This window comes from Cibotium barometz, chromosome 53, assembly GCF_041138505.1.
Source record: "Cibotium barometz isolate CiBa-2024 chromosome 53, ASM4113850v1, whole genome shotgun sequence".
NCBI classification, from domain to species: Eukaryota; Viridiplantae; Streptophyta; class Polypodiopsida; order Cyatheales; family Cibotiaceae; genus Cibotium; species Cibotium barometz.
Genome location: NC_141098.1, coordinates 11348109 through 11364989, shown reverse-complemented (window position 1 = coordinate 11364989; position 16881 = coordinate 11348109). Strand labels below are relative to the sequence as shown.

Sequence of the window (16881 nt, the reverse complement as noted above, 5' to 3'; positions counted from 1 at the left end):
TCAGTACATCCCATGTACAGCTTGTATAAAAGTCATGATACAGGCATACATGACATTTTTGATGGGCTATTACCCATTGCAATTAGGGGGGATTCAAATCAGCTAGCCCCTACACAAGAAAATCCTCATGTAGAACATGTGGAATAGCTAGTAATTCAGTCCCCTTCTATGGAAGAAGTTGAAGATCTTACCAGGGAAGAATAAACAACCATAGACAAAGCCAAGTCAGTTCCAAGATGCTGAAAACTTTGCAAGATAGCAAACTTGCAGCTCCACTGACAAGTAGAACAAGGGCTAGTTCCAAACATGCATTGAATATGCATCATGGGGAGTCTGTATTAGCCATGGGTGGTCTCTTTGATTCAGAAGAGCCTTCTTATGAAGAAGCACAAGAGAATAAGCACTGGGTGCAAGCCATGCAGGATGAAATCTCTTCTATCATCATGAAGAACAATACTTGGGATATTGTGGACTTGCCGAAAGGCAAGAATGTCAGTTGGAACAAAGTGGGTGTAGAAAGTCAAAAGGAAGTTTGATGGTACTATTGACAGGTACAAAGCAAGACTTGTGGCTAAAGGCTATTCTCAGAAAAAGGGAATAGATTATGAGGAGACTTTTGCTCCTACTTCGATAATGACTACAATCTGATCAATAATTGCATTGGCTGCACATAAAGGATGGAAAGTGTATCAATTGGACATCGAAATTGCATTCTTAAATGGGGATTTACAGGAGGAAGTATATGTAAATCAGCCCATTGGTTTTGTAGTTCCTGGTGAGAAACATAAAGTATGCAGGTTACACAAAGCATTGTATGGGTTAAAGCAAGCTCCAAGAGCTTGGTATGATAAAATTCTTGCTCATCTAACGAGCCAAGGTTATGTGAATAGTCCAGCTGAAAGCACATTGTATGTGAAGAAAACTGGTGCCGATATTCTCATAGTCATCTTGTATGTGGATGACATGCTCATAATAGGGACTAGCAAAGCACAAATTTCAGATTTTAAGGCTGATTTGAAAGCTGAATTTGATATGTCAAATTTGGGGCCTTTACACTACTATCTCAACATACAGTTTATACATAGAGATGATGGCATTATTATGCAAAAGTTTGCTAAAAAGGTTCACATGGATGAATGTAAGCCAATTTCTACTCCAGTAGAACCAGGTGTACGGCTTACTATGCATGATATTGGAGAGCCTTTTGAGGCCGACATTTATAGCCAGGCAGTGGGATCCCTGATTTACTTGTGTAACACGAGGCCTAACATATCTTTTGGGGTGTCTTTGTTGAGCAAATTCATGCACAACCTAGGCACAAAGCATTGGCAAGAAGTCAAATGCATTTTCCGTTATTTGCAAGGTACCCTGGATCTTGGTTTGTTCTATCCCAAGGGGAGCAACTTGCAGCTTTATGCATACAGTGATTCAAATTGGGCTGGTGATTATGATACTAGGCAATCCACTAGTGTGGAAAATATTTTTTTTTCTTGGCAGTACATGCATATCTTGGTTGAGCAAAAAGTAACCCACTGTTGCCACATCTACTTGCGAGGCTGAGTATAGGGTAGTCTTTACAGCTATAGTAGATTGTGTATGATTGAGGAGATTATTGGTTGATCTTCATGGGTGTCAACAGACACCCACCACCATTCTCACTGATAGCCAGAGTGCTATGGCTGTGGCACAAAATCTTGTATTTCATGTACGTATTAGGAACGTTGAGATTCACTATCACTATGTCAGAGAGAGGCTACATGCAGGGGAGATTGGTTTATCTTACTGCCCTACACAGGATAATGTTGCAGATCTGTTCACAACAACGGCTTTACCTCGAGAGAAGTTTGAAGTTTTCTGCAAAGCTTTGGACCTACTCTCATACAGAGAGTGATCTGCTATGTTCACACTTCCACTACAGGGGGGATTTATAGGCATATGCTCACTTATAGTAGTGCTACGTGTGAATAGGGCTTAACCAAGGGTACTTTTTTCCATGTGGTTTTTTCCCTTGGATATCAAGTGTGAAAGGACACTCTATCCATATAACTTTTGTACTTCTATATTATATGGATGTGACTCATATGCAAGGGTTGACTTTCATTTGTGACCACCACACATTTTGTGTCTAGCTCTCTCTCTCTCTCTCTCTCTCTCTCTCTTCTTCCTGCATCTAACCCTAGTCTGCAAGAACCCTAGCTGTGTGAGTGTGTGAGTTCCCCAACAGCTACAACTTACAACTCTGTACTTGCATCAGGACAGGCTAGAGAAGCAGCAAGCAATCTTCTTTAGGGCGTTTCTTGCCTTTACATGTTATTTCTTAGTATGATTAATTAAATATGAGATTAGTATATTGTTTTTTATATAATCATGAAAGAGAAAGTGAGAGCTCTATCAATCTTGGTTTCTTTAGTGAGTTACAAGTTTTGCCAGTTACACGTATTGTGGATGGAAGAGTACATCTGGGGACATACATATGATATCTCTCACTTATTCAAGAGCTTCATATTACTTAAAGTCCTTTTCCTTACGTTATCTTTTACTATTATGATGATTAGATTTCTCAAAAAAATGTATTTCCATGGCTTTATAGAGTGACTTAATTAAATATTTAAATACCCATGTGTGTAAGTGGTTCACACAAATGGGGGAGAATTAACCCAATGTTGTCCCCTTGTCTTCTTTTCTTGCTCTATTAATTAAATTTTACGTGATTATCCTATGGCAATATTTTTATTATATGTGATAAAATTTGATCATTTTAATTTTGAGCACGAAAACGCATTTCGATTTTTAATGTGTGCAGAAAACAGCGTTTTGATGATTTTATGCAGGATTTTCTACTTTGCATTTTCGTGAGAGTGTTTGCCATTCTACACGCTGGTCTTGCCTCTCTCTCCTTGGTTCTCAACACCCCCCCCCCCCCCCTCCTCCGTGCTATATTGCCGCCTTGGTCCTTGGGGATTCTTTTCTGCTCAGATCTGCACATTCCATTTGAAGATTTTCTGCAAGAGGCCAAAACAGGTAGTGTCATGCAGGTGAAAGATCATCTCTCCCATGTGCCAAACAAGGATATAGGGCCTTGTCCTGCTGTGGCTGCAGATGAAAAGGCCGAACATGGTTGGGTCTTAGGCTGGATGAGGAAGACACGCAGGAGGAAGTTGTGTGTCTTAGGATAGATGAGGAAGACACACAGGACGAAGCTGGCACAATCCAAGCAGTGGCTTCAAAGAGGGAGGTGATTTGAAGCCTCTGGCAAAGGGGTCCTCTTTTTTGTACTTGGGACATACAAGAGAGAAAAAACATCTCTACTTAGGTTCATTGAAAAAGGCTAGCATCCAAAAGCAAGCAATTGTGGAACCACTAGGGAGCTCACTCTCTTAGTCATACGGTGTGCGATCCCCTTTAATGTGGCCAAAACACAACAATGGAAGAGAGCCATCAAAGCCATTAGTTTTATTGGATGTACGTGGGAAGGCCCTTCACATGAGGCCTTGCAAACACGGGAGCTCGAGAAGTAAAGGCAAGGACTGAAGTCTAGCTCGAGCCTTCAACTTGGAGGAAGTATGGATGCACTATCTTATATGTGATGGGTGGTTAGACATATGCAAGAGGAAACTTGGAGGAAGTATGAATGCACAATCTTATGTGATGGGTGGTTAGACATATGCAATAGGAAGCTTGGAGGAAGTATGGATTCACTATCTTATGTGATGGGTGCTTAGACATATGCAAGAGGAATGTATACACTTTGTTGGTTTCTTCTCACAAAGGCACTATGTTCTTGAAAGCCATAGATCGCCGCTGGTCTAACAATTACAGGTGCATTCATTTGGAGCCACATAAAAGTGGCCATCTTGCAAATTGGGCATAAAAATGTGGTGCAAGTAATGATAGAAAATGTCAACAATTGTGTGTATGCTAGAGGAAGAATATCCAGCAATTGTGTGGACTCCATGCGCATCACGTTGCCTTGACTTGTTGATTTAAGGACATAGACAAGATACTTTGGATGGATGGCATTTTTTGCATTGTAAAAAGTATGGTGAGGTGTGTGAAGAAGAGGCCAAAAGTCTTGAATATGTATCGGGCCAATAGTACTCTTGAGCTCCTCAAGCCATCACCCAGTATCTTGTCATTTTAGTTTCATGAATCGATGCACTTGCCACTATGCTTTTGAAATTTGTTTTGTAAGTTTTAAGGTTTAACATGCCCATCATGACTTGCGGACGTCTTTATTTATAGTTTTCAATTGATACATTTGAAGTCACGTGTTTTAACTTTTGTGTAGTTATGTACAATGTGGATGTCTTATGTTATGCCATATATATATATATATATATATATATATATATATATATATATATTACATATATACATATATATGTTTTATGTTATGCTATGTACGTACGTACGTATATATATACACATGTATATATATATTACATATATATGTATATATATACATACATATATATATATACATATATATATATGTACATATATATATACATATATATATATATGTATTATATATATATATACATATATATATGTATGTATACATATATGTATGTATGTATACACATATCCAAAAGTATGTCATCGTACATGTACATGTCTCGCATAGTTGGCAAGATGCCAAGCATCCCCTATTCACATATAGCCTCACCTAGGTGTCCAAATGGGCTATGTTAGGCATCCATACTACACATCGCCTTCTCTATTTAGGGGTAGAGCTAGCCAGTACCAAGGTGATCAATCAGCTCATGACAAGGTTGGAGCATTGATTTCTAGTAATTTGAATATTAAAATCCTTCAAACTTCTTGCTATAGTGACCCAAAATTACTCACCTAAATGCAAGATTTACCATTGCTAAGAATTAGCTCCATGTACACATTCACCATACACAGTGCAAGATCAAGATCTTGGCACTTGAATGAGACATGAACTTTTTTATTTGTTTTAATGTTTTTGCACGTGTTAAAACTATTTTTCAAAAAAAGAACATTTGCATTGATAACCAGTACAAGAACCATCTCATAAGACACTCTAGTAGAATTATTAAACTAAAATACCTTACTTGAAGTGTTACACTTGAAGCTGTTATACAAAATGGAAGGTTTAAGGATCCTCCTTAAAGTTTTATGAATCTAGATAAACCATGTTGATATTTTATAAATTCATCTATATTTAACTTGTTAAAACATTGAATTTATGAATGCTTACTTTTTTTCATATGATGTGCATGTACTTAATGACATGGAAAGACTCTAATGGAAAGTATACTACTTTGAAATCCCTAATTTTGCTTGCCCTACTTTGAAATTTCACAAAAATGCCTTGGCATTTGAGTCCTCTCACAAGGTTGTCGTTTAAGTCTTTGTGAGAGGAATTGGAGCACTTGGGCCTCTTCCTTATAAAGAAGAGGAAAAGGCTCAACACCACACAGTTAGAGCAATTGGTGCAACTCCTTGAGGTCTTCTGTCTCTCAAGCCCGTTCCTAGGTGGCTGTGGACAAAATTGACATAGGGATGGTGTGGTTTATTCTAGATAGCACTTCTGTAGTTGCAAAGGGAGATACCTCTTCGCCCTCCTCTCATCCTAACAATCATGAGTCAGACCAAGAGATGGATGATGTAGATGATTGATTCTAGGCACTTGCCAGTGTCACATTTGCTAATTGATATGTTTAAAGTCACGAGTGTTTCAACTTTTGTGTAGTATGTACAACGTGTACGTCTTATGTTATGTATGTATATATACATGGTTTTAACCCTAAAAATCGAAACTCCATTTCTACTATTTCTAAAATTGGACGAAACTCCGAAACTCAATTTCCCCTTGCTTTTGTTTCCCCTGTTTTCGAAACTCCAAGATACTATGTAGGGTAATTATAAACCCATCTGAGGTCATCTAGGCACCCATTTGGGCCTCGCAACTCTCGGGCTTTGTCCTAGGAAAATCCCCCTCTAGTGCAATCCAATACAAGTTTGTCATTCTACGCCTACATGTCTAGCATAGTTGGCAAGATGCCAAGCCTACCTAATCCATCTCTTATCCACATATAGCTTCACCTTGGTGTCCAAACAGGTTATATAGGCATCCATGTGTTTAGGGGTAGAGCCAACTAGTACCGAGGTAATCAATCACCTCATGAGGGTGAGGCTGAAGCATTGATTTCTAATAATCTCAATACTAAAAATTCTCACTTTAGTGACCTAAAATTACTCACCTAAATGCAAGATTTACCATTGTTAAGGATTAGCTTCATGTACACATACACATTCCCATCCATAATGCAAGAACAAGATCTTGGCACTTAATGAGACATTTTGTTTTAATATTTTTACATGTATTAAAACTATTTCTCAAAAGAACATTTGCATGGATAACCATTATAAGAACCATGTCATAAGACATTCTAGTACATAAGACATTCTACTAGAATCATTAAACCAAAAAACCGTCCTCGAAGTTTTACACTTGAAACTGTTACACAAAATGAAAGATTTAAGGATCCTCCATGAAGTTTTATGAATTTAGATAGACCATGTTGATAGTTTATAAATTTATCTAATTATTTTACTCATTGAAACATTAAATTTATGAATGCTTACATTGGCTTACGTTTTTTTCATATGATGTGTATGTACTTAATGAGATGGAAAGACTCTAATGGAACTCTAATGGAAACATACAAATGACAAGTACTAACTTCATCAATAAGTTCTACCTTTTTTGAATGGCAATGTTGTATTAATAAACATATACAACACAATTATGCTAAAACGTCCACATATAGTAAAAAGCAAGCCTATTTTCACTTTTTCATGGTGCAAAGGGCTCAAAACTTACTTTAGAGAGTTAAGAAAAAAACCACTCCAATTTTATTATTACTTTCTTGTCTATTAATACAATTTAAAACTCTAATCGCATCTAGAAACCACAAAACTATATACTATCAAGGATCATGGTGTCAAGAGTAATCATCACACCATTTTGTTAATAATGCCATCATGATCATAACAATGCTTGATTAATGAATCATAAGATAGAAGACATCACACCTTGTTAGAGAACCTCTTCAACTTGTTGAGATACAAACCATACTGGCCATCACATAGGATCTGTCAACTGCTACACTACATCCCATCACATGGTCTTAGGACATGGGTGGACAGCAGTTCTCCATGACACCTACAAGGACAAGATGGGTGGACAGCAGTACTCCATGACACCTACAAGGACAAGATGCCTTGGTTGTTGCTCGTCTCGATTGTGGCCGTTACCTCCTTGTTTGTTGTGACGTCTCTCCAAACCATCTACACCATGCTCAACACCATTCACACACTGAAAATTATACACTTCTGATGGCCAATATCATTAAAGTTCTTCCATCTGGTGGGTGAATGGTATTGGCCATATGAAGTGTCCAATATGCAAGGTGAGGGGCATTGAAGCATGGTGTAAATGGTTTGGAGCGAGAAGCCAGTTCGCAAGCAAGGAGGTTGAGAGGTAAGATGATCATGAACCATGGAGCAAGAGGAATTGTGGCAGGCTGCTTAAGAGACCAAGAGGCAGCTATGGCGGTGTGGGAGCGCAGGGGTAGAAGGGGTGAGGAAGGTCTTCAAAAGCTGAAGCAGATCTTGGCTATGAACACACAGATATGCTGGCATGGAGAAGCTAGGGCTGCCTCGCAGTCTCCCACACACACAATGGCTACAAAATCATACCAAACATGACCAGCTTTACCCACATCAGTGAACCCTAAAGAATGTGGCACGCACTCCTTGCCTTACTCTAGCGATCTTTCTTAAAAAACAAATTTTGCCCCTTGTCGCTCACCACACCGAGTGACCCAATGTTGCAAAAACTCCGCACTATTATTTGGAGATTAATTTTTAAAAAAACGTGATATTTTTTTTCCCAAGGTATACACGTGACTAAAATTACCCAAAATCTTAAATTCTCTAAACCTTCAACTCTAAAATTTGCAAGTAATTTTCAAATTTCACCAATGCAAAATATGTTGTACCCATTCACATTTCCCCTTGAAATAGAGCCGAGCCGCAAACTTGTCATCATTTTAAAAACAGACATACTTTTTGATAAAAATGGCACTAATTTGGTATATCATCTTTTTCAATTGGCTCAATTCTTGTTTGAGAAGCTCTTGATCGGTAATTTTGAAATCTCATCGGTTGGAGGATGAGTTGAGAGGCATACCTTTCCTAAACATTGCAAGGTATATAAATTTTCAAAATTGTACTATTAATGTCATTGTCACTAGTGGCTACATTCCTTTTTGAGTTGAGATCAACCAACACTTTTGAGATACCAATCAATCAAATTCCTTTTTGAGACCAACACTATTGGATTCCACTCCGCTCTAGGATAAGATGAGGTATCACTTTCCTGAATGCTGCCATGCCTTATCTCTTTTTTCCATTGGATTATTTTGTTATCTATTTATCAACGTAAATGCATTCAAGATTATAATAAGCATTAAGTTTATTGACATAGATTATTAATGTAGCAGCACACCTAGCTTTAAGGACCTTTAAGAGCCTTAGAGAAGGAATTTTGATTTCTCAACACAAATATCGGAGCATAACATATACTTGCACAAATTAAAAGCACAAAACTTAATAAACCAAATTAAATAAACAAGAGAGATGGAGAATAGAGTAGAGGTCACCGTCAGCACAAGATTGGGTTGAATCACCCGTGAGATGAGTGTGTCCCTTGTACCACTCATCCATATTTCTATGTATTAAAAAAAGATTGCTTTTCAAAAAGACAATTCCAAAAGCAAAGCACAAGTTCTTTGAGTTTATGAGTGTGCAAGGTCTACAAAAATATAGTAAGCATTAATATAAAGTCTTGGACCTACCAAAAATATTAAGTACTATTTGGTATGTACAAAGGTATGAGCCCTTAGCCTTACAAAAATATTGATGCCTAAATATAAAACCATAAAAGGTATTTTCATGTCTTCCAAAATATCTTGTAGTGGTCCAACATATATTCCATCCCGTGATTAACACATAATTCACCATTCATTCATCGCCTTCATCCAAAATAATATTAGTGACTGCACACAGCTGATTAAACATATTAATCCTGCTAGACATCATACCAGTGCCATCAATTTGCTTAAATACATTAATCTTGGTAGATGATATAAATAAAAGGCATATCCAAAATAAAATAATGGGCATCCCCATAGAGATATAGAGGCTACATTCCCTCTTGCTCGGTTTACAATTGACCTCAATTTCATGGATGGTAAGATTTTGGTAAGAATGAGAACCTTTTTGGCATCCATTTGGCATTTTTCAATAGGTGATTCTTGAAGGTCATAAGATACATAACATAAGTGTTGCTTGTGCGTGTAGTGGTAGTCTCATGGTCAATGATAATCTCAAGCATGATACTTTTTTCTAATTTTAGCATATGTTATTTTGTTTTCCTTAATTTGTCCTTTATTTATTTATTTATTTATTTATTTATTTTTAAGAAGTATATGAGGTGAAACTTTGTTTTCAATAGGTTTAGGCATACTTAAATCATCAGAAATACCTTCATGTGTAGAACTATCCTCTTGCTTGAGAGAGAAGCTGTCATCATCATGGTTGACTCGTGAAAAATAACATCCCTTGATGAAATCTACAAAAAGTAGATCTTAACAAAACGTTTGAAATTCTCTTCTTGCCTTGTAGAATTTCCCTTATTCTCAAAATCTTTGGATGCTCAATTTGCTTGAAGGCTTGCACTTTAAATGTTCCCTTTTTATAAGCCTTGAGAAGTCCTTTAATGATGAAGTAAGGTTTTGCAAAGAGCTCATTGGTGAATGCAGAAGTGAGGTTACCTTGCAATCAACACCACGAGAATAGTGTGGCAGTCTTATAATAAGATTTTTATCTTTATATAGTTGAATTGCATTAGGGAAAATCGGGACTCATTTTGGGGCCCTGTAAGATAATGCACGTCACCCTATTTTTGTGGCCTAAAAATTAGAAAAAAAAGGATTTTTGACCCTTTTATGTATTTTGTAGAGAGAGATAATCAACACGGTGGTCCAGACCTTCTTAAATGCTCAAGAACAAAGAGAATATACCGCCGTCCTATGGGTGCATAAATATCAAAGGAATAAAGACGCAATATGTATCTATACGTAAACGAGCTCTCATTAATGTAATTTTTGAGCATGTTTATTTTCTCTTTGGGTGGTGAAGGATTTCCCTTCTAGTGACTTTTTCCTCCCATTTTAGACATTCAAGTGAATTTCTCGTGAACTCACGCTATTGCGAGCTCATCATTATGCTACATTATAGCTGCATCACACTGATATGGGAGAGAAGAGGAAGCCATACCATATGCATATTGATCTTGCAGAAGAATATGCACCTTTGAAGAAAAGAAATCAACCCCAGCTTTCAATCAATGGAAGAGAGAAGGAAGAGATGAGAGCTTCAGGCTCAAAGCATATAGACCTATGGTGTGATGGATCTATGTATCCAAATAATTTGTAAAGATGGGGAAAAGAGAAAGAGAAGATTGCACTCATGATGGAGTACCACATACAGTCATGATGGAGTACCACATGCACTCAAGATGGAGTACCACATAGCTGTAGAAGCATGAAGCTCCAAGAAGTATGATTTCATAAGAGTATGTTATGACCATGGTTATAATATTAACTTATATACTAGCCCATCATTTCAAACTCATTAATATTGGCCCTCATACTTGACCGGCCCTAACCATGCCCATGAGCCTCTCCTTATGTACAAACTCAAGCCCCTTTCATTACAAACCATCCCCACCCAAAGGTTTCGTCCTCGAAACCATGTATGGAGTAATGTATGGGCTGTATGAAACCTTCTTGACTTCCCACATGAATGTAAGTACATTTGTTGCAATTCCAAAAATGCCTTTCACAAGAAACTCCACATAGAGCTGTCCATTTATTTGATGTACATATGGACTGCTCTCTTTTGATATCCATAAGCCCATGGAGTCTTGTTGAACTTGATTGATGAGTAGTGAAGAACACCAATGACCATGGCTATCCATATAATACAATAAATTTACAACACTGGCATCCTTTATATCATCATCCAAACCATGCAAATAGCTGTCCAAACACACCAACAGCTGTACACTTTATCCACTTTGATTCATTGCTTGTAGAAGCTCCGGATGGTCTTTCATGTAGCCTTTGGACTACCAAGAAGCCTCTTTATTAGGCAAGCCTCTCCACTTCACAAGGTACTCAACAATAGACCTATTAACAAAGGTGTCTTTCCCTCATTCCAATCACCTTCTCCGCCACATATTGAATCATTTCCTCTTCATCCATTGGAGGTAATTCATCAATTACTTCCAATTGAGGACCCACATACTTCTTCAAATGTGACACATGAAATACATCGTGGATCCTTGTGGTAGAAGGTAATAACAATTGATAGGCTACTTCACCAATCCTTCTCAACACCTTGTATAGTCCATAAAAGTGATGAGCAAGCTTTGTATTGGTGTCTCCCTTCAAAGAAGCATACCTTGACTTAGGGATTCTCAAGAACAAATAATCCCCTTCCTTGAATTCCACATGCTTCCTTGATTCATCGACATATTGCTTCATTTGGTTTTGTGCCTTAGCCATGCTATCCTTGCACCTTTGCATTATTGCACACATCTTCTCAATCTCCTCTTTGGCTTGAGGATTCACCTTTTCCTCATTGAATGCAATGGAAGGTACATGCACCTTATACCCATACATGGCTTCAAATGGAGACATACCAATACTCATGTGATAGGTATTGTTATGGCAAAATTCAGCTAAGTACAGCCATTTGTCCCATGAAGATTGAGTGTCATAACAATAATGTCCCAAATAGACTTTAAGCCACTTGTTCACCCTCTCAGTTTGGCCATCCGTTTGCGGATGATAGGCTGTACTTGGAGTGAGTGTAGTTCCCATGGAATCAAAGACACTCTTCCAAAAATGGCTCATGAACTTAGCATCCCTATCACTCGCCACTTGCTTTGGCATTCCACGCAATCTAAACACATGCTCCATGAATTGTTGAGCCACCAAAGAAGCTGTATATTGCTATTCCACCCTTGCTTAGTAGTGGGCAGCCCGGTGATGAAATCCATAGCTATGTGAGTCCACTTTCCTTTCGGAATAGGCAATGGTTGCAACAATCCACTAGGCAATTGATTTGGATCCTTGTTTTGTTGGCAAGGCAAACACTTTTGCACATAGTCATGCACATCCTTCCAAAGTCCTTTCCAAAAGAAGCTCTTCCTTATCTTATCATAAGTCTTGAACACTCTCAAATGACTCGCCCATTGGTGAAGAGTGCATCTCTTGTAGGATTCTTAGCTTGAAGGATGAGTGAGGAACCAAATAGACCTTTCCTTTGTACCAAAGCAATCCATTGCACACTTCAAAATGTGGATATTCATCACATAACCCTTGCTGTAATTTCTAAAACATCGGACCAACCATGTCATCCACCAAATACTCCTCTTGTATCTCATGAATCCAATCATAATGCACCTCCAAAATGGCATGTAGAGTGCAAGCCCACATCCTAGAAAGTGCATCCGCCCCCACAACATTATCCTTTCCCGCTGTGTAAGAGATCTCAAAATCATAATTTTGCAAAGTAGCAAGCCATCTCTTTTGCTTGGGAGAAAGGTTTTGTTGGGTGAGGAAAAATTGGAGTACATGATCGGTCCTTACTTTGAAATTCCAACCATACAAATAGTGATGCCACTTCTTTATGGCATGCAAAATAGCCAACATTTCTTGATCATACACATGAAGCTCCCTCTCCTTCTTGGGAAGCTTTCTACTCTCATAAGCAATTACCCCATGTTCTTGATATAGCACGACACCAATTTCTCTCCCACTTGCATTAGCCTGTATAGTGAAAGGCTTAGAAAAATCAAGGTAAACCAATATTGGAGATGAAATGAGTGCTTACTTGAGCTCTTGAAAGCTCTTATTGGGGCATCCCAAAAAAATTCTTCCTTCTTAAGCCTATCGGTAAGTGGGGCTGTCATGTGAGCATAATGGCATATAAACCTCCGATAGAAAGATGATAATCCCAAAAATCCCCTCAATTGAGTAGTGTCGGATGGTGTAGGCCACTCTTTCACACATTACACCTTCTTGGGATCCATCTTAATACCATCATTGCTCATAAGGTGACCCAAATATTCCACTTCTTGTGACATAAAAGTGCACTTGCTTTGCTTGGCAAACAACTTGTGCTCCCTCAACACCTTTAACCCTTGCTCCACATGCATCAAGTGCTCTTCCCTTGACTTCCTATACACAAGTATGCCATCAAAGAAGACCAAAACTGATTTGTAGAAGAGGAAAGGCTTCAAGACTTTGTTCATGAGAGCTTGAAATGTGGCCGGGGCATTTGACAAACCAAAAGGCATAACCATGAATTGAAATAGACCCTGTTCATAATGCCGTCTTAAACTCATCACCGTCTTTTGTCCTTATTTAATGATACTCGGACTTGAGATTTATCTTGGAGAAGTATTTTTCTCCCTTCAATTCATCAAGTAAATCATCAATCCTTGGAATGGGATATCGATTCTTTATAGTGATCTTGTTGAGATCTCTATAGTCAATGCACATGCTATAAGATCCATCCTCCTTCTTCACCAACAAAACCGGTGAGGCAAAAGGTGATTGGCTTGGTTGTATGAATCCCATTTCCAAAAGTTCTTCCACTTGATTTGCTACCTCTTCCCACTCAACCTTAGAAAGCCTATAAGGAGGCTTATTGACTGGTTTTGCATCCTTCTCAAAGCTCTATGGCATGATCAACCTCTCTAGTAGACGGCAAGCATTTGGGTGCTTCTTCAAACACGTCTTTGTATACTCTTGCAACAACAAGGCATCCATCCATTTATCATGTATTTACAGCCAATTGTCCTCTTCTTGACGAGTGAGTTGTAGCATGTAAACAAGGCATAAACTCTTCAAGTCCCTCTTCATTTGCTTCATGGACACCAAAGTTGAAGCATGGTTGCAAATTCCATCCAAGCATAGCTCTTTGCCCTCATGCATAAACCACATTTTTATGTGCTTCAAATCCATAGAATCTGCCCAAAGTGTGCAACCAATCACATCCAAGCACCACATCAATGGGGCCCATATCAAGCACAATCAAACAGGCATCACATGCATAATTGGAAGACAAAGAAATCCTTGTTGTAACCCAACTCTTGCTCAGATCATGCTGTCCATTTGCAACCTCCACTTTAAGAGCCTTCATCATCTCTTTTGGGCATAGCTTCAAAGAATTTATTGATTTGGAGTTCACAAAGCTATGTGTGCTCCCTGAATCAACAAGTATATGAACGGACCTGCCCCTAATCTTTCCCATAAGCCTCAAAGTGTTGGAGCCTTTGCATCCCGCTTTAGCTTCTTGTGAAATGGCACAAAGCATGGCTTTTTTTTTTTGTTTCAACTTCACCCAGATCAAAAGGAAACTCTTGAGAAAGATCAAGAGAGTAGGCTCTTCTATCACCTCATTTGGACAATCTTGAAATTCAGCCTCATCCACATAATCCAATGGTACTTCTTCATCTTCCACCACCTCAAGAATCATGTTGGCTCTCACCTCCTTTGTCTTACAAACCCCTTTATGCTCGGGAGTCCATTTCTCATTGCAAAGGAAGCAAACCCCTTTCTTCCTCTTCTCCTCCATCTCCGCTTGTGACAATTGCTTAATCACCTTGCCTTGAACATTCTTGAGAGGCATTTTGGCACTAGAATCTCTCCATTTCACATTCTTTGGCTGTCCATACACACTAGGGTATCATTGTATAGGAGTAGAAGTAGAAGTGAAACTTGCACGAGGTACATATGGTGTTGAAGAGGTAGAAGTTGGCCATTTTACTGCATTTGGGCTGAAAGTAAATGGCTTAGTTGCTCCCACATTCCATCTATTTGCCACAGTCCCCTTATACTTAGATTCAAAGACCTCCACATAATACATGGCATCTTGCAAAGTTTGAGGTCTTTGTGCCTTCAAATCATCTCCAAGTGAGGATTGCAATCCATGTATGTACTTTTACCATTTTGTTATATTCATTCATTCCTCCAATAAACATGGAAAGATTCCTAAATTGGTTGCTATATTCCTTGATGGAACTTCCCTTTTGCTCCAAGTCATACCATTGTCCCACCAATTGAGCCCGTTCCAATGGAGATGTGAAGTTTTGAAACATGGCATCTTTGAATACATCCCAACAAGTGGCAAAATGCAAGCCTTCATGTTGAGTGAACCGCCACCATGAATGGGCATAATCTTCCAAATGCAAAACGAAAAATTATACTTTGTCTTCTTCCTTATGACGGAAATACAATGCAAAGTACATCTCCATCTTGCTAGTCCATTCTTCCAATTCCTCGGTGGTTGTATTCACCCCTTTGAACTTGGGAAGTGTAATCTTGTCCTTAATGTAGAACGACCAAGGGTATTGTGCGGAATATCCCATCTCCCCACCACTAGCATTGTGAACACCTGTTGCCAGAGCCTTCCATGGATCCAACACTATGGGCTGCTTTCCCAACCTAGAACCCGTGACATGTCCATTTTGATGGTCTCTTGAAGGCATTGGACTTGCCTTGCATATACCACCATGATTCCCATGTGGATTCGGTGCATGATCAAATCTGCCCACACCCTTTTGCACACTTAAAATCTGCTCTTCAAGAGTTGCAAACCTTTCATCTAGCTTGTCCACCATTTGATGCATCAACATTGCATTCTCATTGCCTTGCCACACAATCTCACTACTAATGTAGAGCACCTCTTTTGAGCATCCCTTTGAGCATATTTGATTGCATCGGTAAGAGCAATCCTTAGCATATCCAAAGTAATGTTGTCCAATGAGATTTGATCCTATCCATTAGTGTGCGTCGCCCTTCCTTTCATTGACTATTTGCCCACTAATGTCATGAAGAGGTTCTCTATCTTGTTGAATAGCCACACACCCATAATTGATATTTTTGGTTTATGACTAACACACCTAATTGAACCAATGAAAAAACAGTTCATTCATGTACTCCACAACAAACACTTCTTTTGAAAAACATTTAACTTAAAACTTTTATACATCAAAATTTAGTGAGAACATACATATAAAAATCATGCTAAAACTCTGGAATACAAATCCAACTATCATATGAAACAATGTTACATATATCTAAAATATCTCCTCATACCAAGAAGATATACACCATTGAGTCTGAGCACTCCAACTTGTGTTACCATCCAATCAGGAGACCACAAGTCTCGCATTTGATCGATAGGAGCTACTTGTGATGGCTATACCATTCCCAAGGCACAAGCACTCCAAGTTACATTCACACCAGAGTCGTGTTGATTGACGCATACATCCATCCCAAACCTGCCTATCTTGGTACACTCCGGAGTCGCCTTTGTCCTCACACCAGGCATGTCAGTAGCATGCCCATGTCCGCCACAGAGATGGGTCTAGGTGTTGACCATCTTTATAACAACAGAACTCACCACTTGGATAACATCCTCTTGACACCACATTAGCTTGTGTGGTACCTTCAAAATCTCCACAACAAAAAGTATTTCAATAAACAGTATCCAAACAAATATCAAACATGATCAAGCAACCATGCATCATGAAATAGGATAAACCATCACAAGCTCTGATGAGATAGTCTAGGTCCTTCATTGAATCTCCGAATGCATTTCCTGATCTCATAATCTTTGTCCAAGCCTTCATAGTACGTTGAACAACCAATTGGATTTTTGAACTTTACTTTTCCCTTAAGTGTAAGAGGTTTCGAAGAGTCA

General features: G+C 38.6%; 1 long non-coding RNA gene across 1 annotated transcript; it reads right to left on the bottom strand.

Moving 5' to 3' along the window:
- Positions 1-7050: 7050 nt before the first annotated feature.
- Positions 7051-7802, bottom strand: LOC147608285 (uncharacterized). Its single transcript, XR_015264454.1, has 2 exons — positions 7240-7802; positions 7051-7198 (listed from the first exon to the last, which is right to left on the bottom strand). It is a non-coding gene; the product is annotated as an uncharacterized LOC147608285 (long non-coding RNA).
- Between the last annotated feature and the right edge of the window lie 9079 nt (positions 7803-16881).